We start from the raw sequence: 11,086 nt of genomic DNA on the forward strand, positions 1-11,086 counted from the left end.
AAAGGGGCCTAAAAACAAGCATTTTTCTAGTTTCCAGACAATAACTTGTGTTCAAGTGTATGGATCTCTCTGAAATTGTACTGCAAGGTACCATACCAGAAAGGGAAGGCTGGGATTGAGTTTGGGGGTGATGAATCATAAGGGGGTTCAAAAAATTTGGGGGAGGGATTTTTTTTTCTTTAAAATTTTCCATTTTAAATTGGTTATTTCTGATTTATATATAAAAGCAAATAATAATGATATGGTTTGAATAGGTAAATTAAAAATTTTTAAGTTCTTAGACCACATTCATTCTGTGTCAGAAACCTATGCTGTGTCAAATATTTAATCACAATCCAAATTCAGTGCTGTATCAAGCTTGAATGTTGTGTCCATACTTGCCCCAACTGTTCAGGGTTCGACCTCTGCGGTCGTATCAAGCTGCGCCCAGCGGAGCATTTTATCTTTAAAATGTATGGTTTTAAAAGGTAAATAACATTACACGTGACTAAATCATACTACAGGTGCCTTATTACCTTTCACCTGGTCAAATATGCTATAGGTGTGAAAATTTAATTACTGAAACAACAACCTTCAATAAATGTTGACATACCAGGGGGAAAAGGTATTAAAATTGTTATTTGAAGACTCCTCAAAGCAATAAAAATATGTCCTGCCTATTCAACTGTGAGACAAAAATCTTCCAAATGCAGAAAATAGAAAGTCTGATATGGATAATTTTGATGTATGGTTTCCAACGAAAAAAATTATAGGCATTTTGATGGGTGTCTTCTGGCTATTCCTACATTTTTAATTTTCATATTCTGTCTATTTATACCTATTAAAAGTCCCTCCGTATCAACAACAAAAAGTCTAAAATAATAACGTAGCCTTTGCGAACGCCTAATTTAACTTTTACTGTCGTTTTTGGGTAATGATTGCATGAAATGCAGTCAAAACCCTATGGTACTGACTTGATATCTAAATCTTCCAAGGTTTATCACTACCTTTGATATACACAAAATACAGTGCATTGATCATAACATTATATACATCCTATCCATGAACATTTCAGAAATTTATCAATGAAATATATGCTCAGATATTCAAGTCACAAAATGATGTTATACTTGTCAAGAAAATTACATAACTTTTGCAAGGTGCAGGATCTAATATATGTTCTAAAAATATCAATGATGTCATTGTTAAAGTTTAAAAATTGGAGTTATCTTCCTTTGCCCAGAATTCTAGTTGAGTCAACTACATTATACAACCAATGCTTTATAATTTTACTTCCCATTGATAAATTAAAGCAATCTTTACCCTTCAGTGCTTACAAGCACTTTGATTTTCTTCTTCTGGTGCACACCTATAACGGTACCGTAAAAGAGAAGAAAAAAAAACGGACAATTTGATCATCAATAATTAGAAATTTATACTTTCAATCATGATTAAAAGTAGTTTTATTAAAACAAAAATGCAGAAAGCGCTTTCTTAAAGTTATCCATAAGACGAAACAATATGTATTGTAACAAGCCGATCATTATGGACTGAAAAATCGTCGATGTTTGACTCTTCACATGAGGAATAAATGTCTTTTTCTTGGTTATTTTCGACACTCAATGGCTCAAATTGATGAGGTCAATTGTTTTAGTTTGTCAGTAATCGGGAAAACTGCTATCAATACCGTCCAATGTGTAATTGTGCAGAAAAGTGATCGGCATCGTCCAGTTTCAGACATTTTCTCAGCTTGTAACCTATGACGTAAGCACGATCACGTGATCGTTATCTTATTAAAAATCATTGATTAAGACAAGCACTGGATTCTTTGACCTAAAAAATGCCGATTGATCAGGTTTTGACCAGCAAAATTGTACAAAACATGTTTTAAGACTAATATCTATTAATTTATTAGAAGAAAAAAATCGTGTCATGTCTCCTTTAAAGGGGCATTAGCTGTTAAATTCATGTTCACCGATTTGACTCAAATTCTTATATTCGACTTATAACATACTAAAACTCATATCCAAATTATAAAAAGTCTAAAATAAACAATTTACGTTGCATAGACTCGATAGAATATATCAGTATTTCGTGTGTATTTTAGTCTAGACGTCATCTAATTAACTATCGAGGTGACCTCTGAAGACTGCCGACGTTCATATAATCCTAACTAAACATAAACATAAATATAAATAGATTGCGAACTCTTGCAATTGGATTTTTCTAGGTCGTTTTGATTTCAAATTATAGGTTAAAAAAATATGTTAATAATCGTTTTTACCTGTATAAGAATGAGTTTTTCTAGATCGAACGTATTAACCAAATTGTTTCACTTTCAATGTTTACATTATTTTCCATTAATAACTGACACCGCCTAGTTCATGCGTAACCATCTATACCTATAGGAATCAATTAAAGTTCACATTAATTAGGATTCAATGAGGTAGAATTATTCACTTGCAAGTGAATAATTCATTAGCAATATTTTTTGCTCAATTTGACAAAAATGAACCAAACTGGCTGTTAAAAGCGAATTATCATTTCACTATTTCACTTTCATTAATGATTGAACAAAAATAATCATATATTTTTTTTATATCTCGTAGCTTATGCCCCATAAAGTCTTACACAAGTCCATATCACAACATAATGTCCGTATGAATTTCCCTCCGTATCGCCAATCATTCAGTTAACACCAACTGTAAAATAACACAATACTTTATTATTCTCTACAGTTCACAAATAATGTTATATGCATTTAAACCGTTAACAGTTTTTTTATGCAGACTTAAGCATGAATCCATAGTTGAAGATTTGACAACTTCCTTTATGATAAAATTTTTGAAATGTTGGAAGATTATTCCAAATAGCAGCATTCATAATATCTTGAACTGAAGCACCCTTCACTTAAGCATTTGAAGTGCTAGCTGAACGAAAAGTATTTGCCTTAAATGTTGTAATGTCAGTACACCAGATGACTTCAAAACTGAGACCAGCCATCTAGCCAAAGTTTGAGTACCAACAAAACAAGTAATAGCTTTTCCAAAAAGCTAGCCGTCTCATAGTTGATGAAAGTGGAAAATGTTTTCGCTTTGTAGTTTAATTCATTCAGAATAGCCTTGTATATAAATTGTAACGGATTACAAAAATTACAAAAGGCTTATACAATTTTTTAGATTTACCAAATTCTTTTTTGGGGGAATGTATTAACACTGGAAAGGGAGTGGTTATGTCTTAATCATCTGCGTTTGTAACTTTTTATCGATTTTTTTTTTTCAAACAGATATGTTGTTCGTTTACTTTTTCTATGGTTGTTTGCTTATTTTTTTGTGTTAGAAAAATATGGCCGCTTCCACATAAATGTTTTTCATTCACAATAGGCATCGAAAAGTGAAGAGAATGAAACGTAGTAAAATTTAAACTTATTAAAATAATATATTTCCACCGGTATCTCATATCTTATAAAAAATTATCCTTAAAATATAAAGCTTTACATATGTATGGTTATTTTTCGATGAAGATCTTGTCTATTCGTTGTAGTTGGACTGAAATGTGAAATGCTCCACGCCTCTTTTTCTATATTAGAATAATAAGTATCCTAACAATTAAATGTTTCTCTTTTGAGATTATTTGGTTTTATTCGACTTCTTGAATATACTTTTTTGAGAAAAAAAATACTCAAAAGGATAATTTGTTATACCTTTTGTAAGCACCTGAAATTAAACACTTGGTAGTTTCGCCATTCTTTTTCAGATTATAATAATGTCATTGGTTACAAAGAAGGTGATAAGTTCTGCAATGCTTTTTTAGATTTTACTATGAGGCAATTAGCATAATAGAATCAACAAATTTTAACAAAAACTTTATTAAGCATAGTTTGATACTGTATCGTTTGTTATTGTTTTACTTGTACATGTCTTCATATTTATTTACTATACCATTTAATGTTGGATGACGAATAAGGCCCTTATCGTACTTACCCTTCAAAGCTTAACATACTGGACTGACATAATCTTTTGTGGCAGACCGTTCGTATGTTGACATATAAATGTCTTTTTTGTTTTATGATAATAGTATATGTATGTTTATACTTGTTTTACATTTCTTGTAGAAAACATACAATTAAGAATAATCTTTTAGAGCTAATTTCCTAAAGCTTGTAGATTAAGACTTTGGTTGGCTTGCTTGCATTGTTTGTGTAAATGTTTGCTCAAGCATTGTAATTAAGATCGACATCTGTAAACTATATAAATAGGCGGAGTTAAACCCCGAAAATCTTCAATCCGGACTGAATTTGTATGATCTGTAACAGCTACAGTATGTTATCATCTTGTGACAGATTTAATTGCCGAACAGTTCAGGTTGTGGTTTCACATCTGATAACAGTTAACTGAGAAAAGACAATGACCTTAGTTTTAGAGAAATGAAGTTTTATTATCAAAATACACATGCACTGGATATTCACACATAATGATTTGTTTTTGTTACATCATTCCCACTGATGTCCAATGTATGGAATGTCTTTAGGATTAGGATAATTGGATCTAGCTAAATCCAAAACACATTTTGGCATAATTTCCCGTCTGTGATAAACTACCCATTCACCACCTCCTATATTTTTCGTTCTGTCCAAGTACTCCTCAGTATACCATATCCCTAAATTGTCCATTATCTCCCAAAACCGTTTATAAATTTCCTTTCTTATTCCTGAATTTTCTGGTGAAGGTAACTGTCCTTGTCCAATCCATGATGCAGTACTATTTGATATAATTACACATGGACCCACCATACAAAAGGGACACTTTCCCTGGTTTCCGACAGTTCCTTGGGGTTCATTTACTCCTCTACCTGATGCTGATGTTTCTTGTTGCATTTCACCTTCAATTGTGGTACTAACACAAAATTGTTTAAAAGAACATCTTGCTGTTTCGTGTTTTCTTTTTCTTTTCAAAGGAACATTTTTATACGCCCGGAAACGGGACGTATTATGGTATACCGTTGTCCGTCTGTCCGTCCGTCCGTCGTCAACATGTCGGACATTAACTCAAAAACGCTTCAACCAATTTGCATAAAACTTTGGTGAATTGTTCATATCTATTGATGTGAGCTCCCTTTCGTTTTTTATAAAATTTAGATTTTATGTTTCTGAGTTATGGGGTTTTATTCATTAAAAAGGGGGGGATTTTCCAGTTTTCGGACAATAACTCAAAAATGCTTTCACCAATTTGCAAGAAACTTTGGTCAATTGTTTATATCTATTGACATGAGCTCCCTTTTTATTTTTATAAATTTTAGATTTTATGTTTCCGAGTTATGGAGTTTTTTATTCATTAAAAAAAAGGGGGGATTTTCCAGTTTTCGGACAATAACTCAAAAATGCTTTCAGCAGTTATCATGAAACTTTAGAGAATTGTTTATATCTATTGATGTAAGCTCCCTTTTTATTTTTATAAATTTTAGATTTTATGTTTCCGAGTTATGGAGTTTTATTCATTAAAAAAAGGGGGATTTTCCAGTTTTCGGACAATAACTCGAAAATGCTTTCAGCAGTTCTCATGAAACTTTGGAGAATTGTTTATATCTATTGATGTAAGCTCCCTTTCAATTTTTATAAATTTTAGATTTTACACTTCCGAGTTGTGGGATTTTATTCATAAAAAAGGGGTGATTTTCTAGTTTTCGGACAATACCTTTAAAGTGCTTTGAGCAGTTTTCATTAAACTTTGGTGACTGGTTTATATCAATTAAGATAACCTCACTTTAGTTTTTCACAAATTTCTGATATGACATTGAGAAGTTATTGAACTTTATTCGTAAAACATGCGACGGGCGTATCATGCGCTCATGGCGCAGCTGTTTATTTACTTCTGGAAAAATAAGGAAATATTGATTATTTACAATTTAATGGATTATGTTTCATGTTAAAATTATGAAATATTAACTGATACCTTTTTATAAATATCAAACAAAAATGTAATTAATATAAAGAACATGTTAATTCATTACTTCAATCAATTAAATAATTTTTTATTATATCTAAATTATCAGTTCATTTATGAAAATAAATCAAAATTGCAAAATATACACATTACCTGCTATAACATCTTTCCAGTCTTGATCTTCTATAAATTTAGTTATCTGATCTTTTTTAAATTTTGAGACATCTAGCTTCATTTCAAATCTGGCAGCCATCGTGATTCTTGATTCAGGTTGTATAAATGGAAATATGATATTTAATGTTATATATATCACATGATACGAGTCATAAAAATAAAAATATGAAAATGATTGGTTGAACTTTGTTTCAAACTTCAATTTGAAAAAGGCGGACTTTTGTTAAAAATGTGTAAACTTCACCAGTGCTTCAGTCTGTAGTCATGGGTGAAAATTTAAGGTATCCATTATGTGATATCACTAATGTACCAAAATTGAATAAAGTGTCATGTCGAAAGCGTTTGGTAGATGGCACCCCAAAAATTATTAATATGACAGAAAAGTTGGGAAACTATTGAATTTCACTTTGACTCAACACATCAGAAGGAAGAATTTGATAAAATTGATAAGGCAAAAAAAAACACTAAAGGTGAAATCAAATACAGAATTATTCAACTGGTTGATGGATTTAAATATGAAGACATCAAAATCACCAGACAAAATGGAGAGACAAGAAAAACAAGAAACTGTGGACAGCTCTTCTTCCATCATAGACGAAAAGCCAGACATGAATATTAATCCAAATGAAATGTTTATTTGTGCATATTCTCAGATTCAGGAACTTTTGAAATTTCACAATCGGTATCAGAATCTGAAAATTACGAGAAATGTGGACATGTTGCGAGACTAACATTATAATCCCAGGAACTTTACCAACGGTATCTTTTTTGGAGCTCTTCGCAAAATTTACATGGTGATTATTATGTTAACCATAAGATATTTCATGCTTACATGTGTAGTGGAATTCTTCAAATTCTATACGAAAGATTTTCTGACTTTAGTGGATTAGGAATTCCGGGTAAAACATTCCGAAACAAAATAGCAGAGACATATGGTGAATCTGTAGAATATTTCAGGGATATGTCAATTATTGATGCCATATCCGACGAAAAATCTAAAACCATACCATTCGACAATGTGGATAATGTGCAGATGAATTGTAATTCTGTAGATATTATGACAGATGCCCGACATGCATATCGTAAGAATAGCTTTAATTCGGATATCACTGCCCTTGGTCAAATAACTCACAAAGTACTTAGTTACCAACATGTTACTAAGAGACAGAAACATGAACTTCATGGAACAAAGAAACTTTATGAAGATTTAGAATCAAAGACTGTAAATGTGCGTTGTCATAGCCATGACAGAAACTCATCTGTAAGTTCCTTCATAGAAAATGAGTAACCCAATGTCATAGACTGCCTTGACACATGGCATGCTGGGAAAGAAGTTAGGAAAGCTTTAACAAAAGTAGCGAAAGTCACAAAAAAAACCATGGAGTAACATGGCATAGAGAGTTGGCAGATAAAGTGGCAGGGGTAAAAAAACATACATACTATGCAATGAAAAATTGTGAAGGATCAACCCAGAGATTCATTGCATCACTTGACAATATTGTAAACCATTACCAGAACAACCATCAATGGTGCCATCCTACTTCAAGATGTAAAACTGAACCTTATTATACGTCCTTATCCCGAACTATGATAAAAGATGACATTGCAGCTGGACTTCTGAAAAAGACTATACAGTTCTTGTATATGTACAAAAAGCCAGGGAAATATATATGTTCCGGACCATATATGAGTATTTGGACCATACGCGTATGGTCATGACCATATGGTCCCACCATACGCGTATGGTCGGACTATATGAGTATTATACTCATTTGGTTATTAACGGGCCGGACCATACGAGTATTTAGACAATATGGGTATTTTTCGAATAATTCTATCTTTCTTTGCAGGAATACACAGCTCATTCTCTGAACAAAAAACGACACAAGTTACTATCTGAATTCTTTTATCTTTTACATATTGTCTTAATCTTGGAGTATCTGTTATCTTGCATTCGCTAAGAGTCAATTCAAATCGCCTTTATACTGCTGATATTCGTCCGTAAGTGAAAACACATGCGTTTGGGGCATGGATTTTTTTCTGTTTTCTTAGTGTCTAAATTATTATTTCTAAAACAAAATTTCTTCTTATTTCTACTTATTTTCATAAAATTGATGTGTTCTTGCTCCTATTCTTACGATCTTACTGTAATTGTATGAATAGGAGCAAGAACAAATGAACAAATTTACTAAAACAATAAGAAATTTTTAAGAAATTATATTTTAATAAAAACAAATTTCAACACCAAAAGAAATTTTAAAAAGAAAAGAAAGAGGGTTCAATGACCAAAGTGCCTGTGAGTAAAGCAATTTACTTATTGTTTAACAGTTCATTTAGATATTTCTTGAAGTAATTTTCCAAATTCGATATCTTGCGTTTCTTATGGACAAATCTATAATGACCATGTTAAAGTTATTTTACTATAATGATTACTTGTAAGTAATATTCATTATATTAAATGAATCATGTAAAAATGACTACCATATGATTGAATAAGTCAAAACTTCATTTTTCGAATCTCTTAATTTATGTGACACCTTTTCAACGTTCATCGTGTCAATTACCCGGACCATATGAGTATATACGCAGATGGTCATGACCATACGCGTATGGTCCAAATACTCATATGGTCTGGAACATATACATTATTTAAATACGCATTACATCGAAAGATTTCATAATACACTGTTGTTATATGTTGATAAAAGGGTTCATTATGGAGAAAAAACGTATGAAATCAGAACAAGCTTGGGGGTTTGGGACTGTCATCTGAGAAAGTGTTCCATCGTGCCGCACACACACGTAATCGTGCACCTGAAAGGGTTCTAAAACTTAAAACATATTCATTTGTGATAACTTTATGGGATATTTATTGCAACTTTCTTTCGGATGACATTCATCCTATTAATAGCTGTGATAATATTCAGGAAAATAATGTTGAAGATGATGAAAGTGATGATAGTGAAAATGAGGAATCCGACGACGATATTTAATTGTGATATATTCTTTTGTATGTATATATTTTCAGTATGCAATTATATGTATAAATTGTAGTTTCATTTTTTATTTTTATTATTTATATTTTCCCTAGTACAACAAATGTATCAGATGGTCTATAGGTCAATGACACTTTAAAAAAGCAATGAATTTGTCCACTTCTTGAGCAAAAGTGTCCACATTTATCTTTTGCTAAAAGTTTCTTTCGATCAATGAAGCAATATACACAAATATGAAAGAAGTATTGATAAGAATATATTGTCATACCACAGCATTACAACCTGTCATGAATTTTGATTAAAAATCAACATGATCATTTGAAATGAAGTTACATGTAAAGATATGGAAACATTAAAAATTGTAAACACATTTTATATTTTGACCTTCATTATACATTCTTTACCTAATGAAATTTCAAGTATTTGTAACAAAAGTATAACAAGGCTAGGCATCTGCAAGTCATCAGCTTCTTGTTGTCAAATATATTATGGTCATAAATTTATAGATAAAGAGAAACCATACACCAAACTGATCAAAAAGCGGTGTACTTCGGGGTTTAAACCTGTATACACAATACATTACACTTAAATTTGATTACTTGATAATGTCCAATCAAATCTAAAATATAATGTTTAACTGAAATGAAGTTACATGTAAAGATATGGAAACATTAAAAATTGTAAACACATTTTATATTTTGACCTTCATTATACATTCTTTACCTAATGAAATTTCAAGTATTTGTAACAAAAGTATAACAAGGCTAGGCATCTGCAAGTCATCAGCTTCTTGTTGTCAAATATATTATGGTCATAAATTTATAGATAAAGAGAAACCATACACCAAACTGATCAAAAAGCGGTGTACTTCGGGGTTTAAACCTGTATACACAATACATTACACTTAAATTTGATTACTTGATGATGTCCAATCAAATCTAAAATATAATGTTTAACTCCGCCTATTTATATTGTTTGCTGATGTCAATCTTAATTTCAATGCTTGGGCAAACATTTATACAAAGCAAGCCAACCAAAGTCTTAATCTACTAGCATTAGGAAATTATCCCTAAAATGCCAACAGTATATAGTAACCTCAAAATAAATATGAGAAGTTTGTTCCTGACCCTGCTCATTGCTTTAAGTAATATATGAATTCATTTTTTTGCTATTAAGATACTAGTAATTTTTTTCATGTATTCACAACTATTCTATATATTATAGCTAGACTTGGTAGGATTAAAAACTTAAAATATTGTAATGACGTCCATTTAAGAAGACCGTGGGTCGAACTTTAGAAGTAAATTGTTTTGTTTGTTGTTTAATTGGGTTGCTGTCTAAATTAATTATGTATACTTTACATCTCCTTTAAAATCATTAATAGAAATTAACCAATTCTTAAAATATGTAAGCACACATGTATAATTGCTTTTATCGTCTGAGAGTAGTTTTTTATTATTCTTATATTCCCCTTTGGATTTTTTTTGTTTTCTGTTCTTCAGCGTCTGCTATCTTGATAGGAAGAGCTAGGGAGAGCTAGACAACGTCCAACTCAGCCCAAACCCATCCCGAAAGATCTGGGGGTGTGTGTGTGTGGGGGGGGGGGGGGCACTTATTATTAATGATTGGAAGGGATGAGCAGCTTGAATAGGTCACTATCTTAAGCTTCATGATATTTGATGAGGTCGAGAAATTTAGGTTTAAAATAAGACAAGGTTGATGAATGATTCTGAAATTAATCAGATGTGTTATGGTGGCCGGTTATTTTCGCGATTTTGCGTTTTCGCGTTTGTCAATAATAATAATAATATCTTTATTTAAAGAGAGTAACTCATTTTGATTAAACAAATTTTCAATAAGGCTCTCTAAATACAATATTAACTGCATGAATAAAACATGATTAATCTACTAATACACATATATAAATAATATATACGGGGACTATTATACTATTGACTTGTATGTCTTGTCACACTCTGGACACTGGTAGCAGGT

This window comes from Mytilus californianus, unplaced genomic scaffold, assembly GCF_021869535.1.
Source record: "Mytilus californianus isolate M0D057914Y unplaced genomic scaffold, xbMytCali1.0.p SCAF_2, whole genome shotgun sequence".
In the NCBI taxonomy this organism is placed as follows: Eukaryota; Metazoa; Mollusca; class Bivalvia; order Mytilida; family Mytilidae; genus Mytilus; species Mytilus californianus.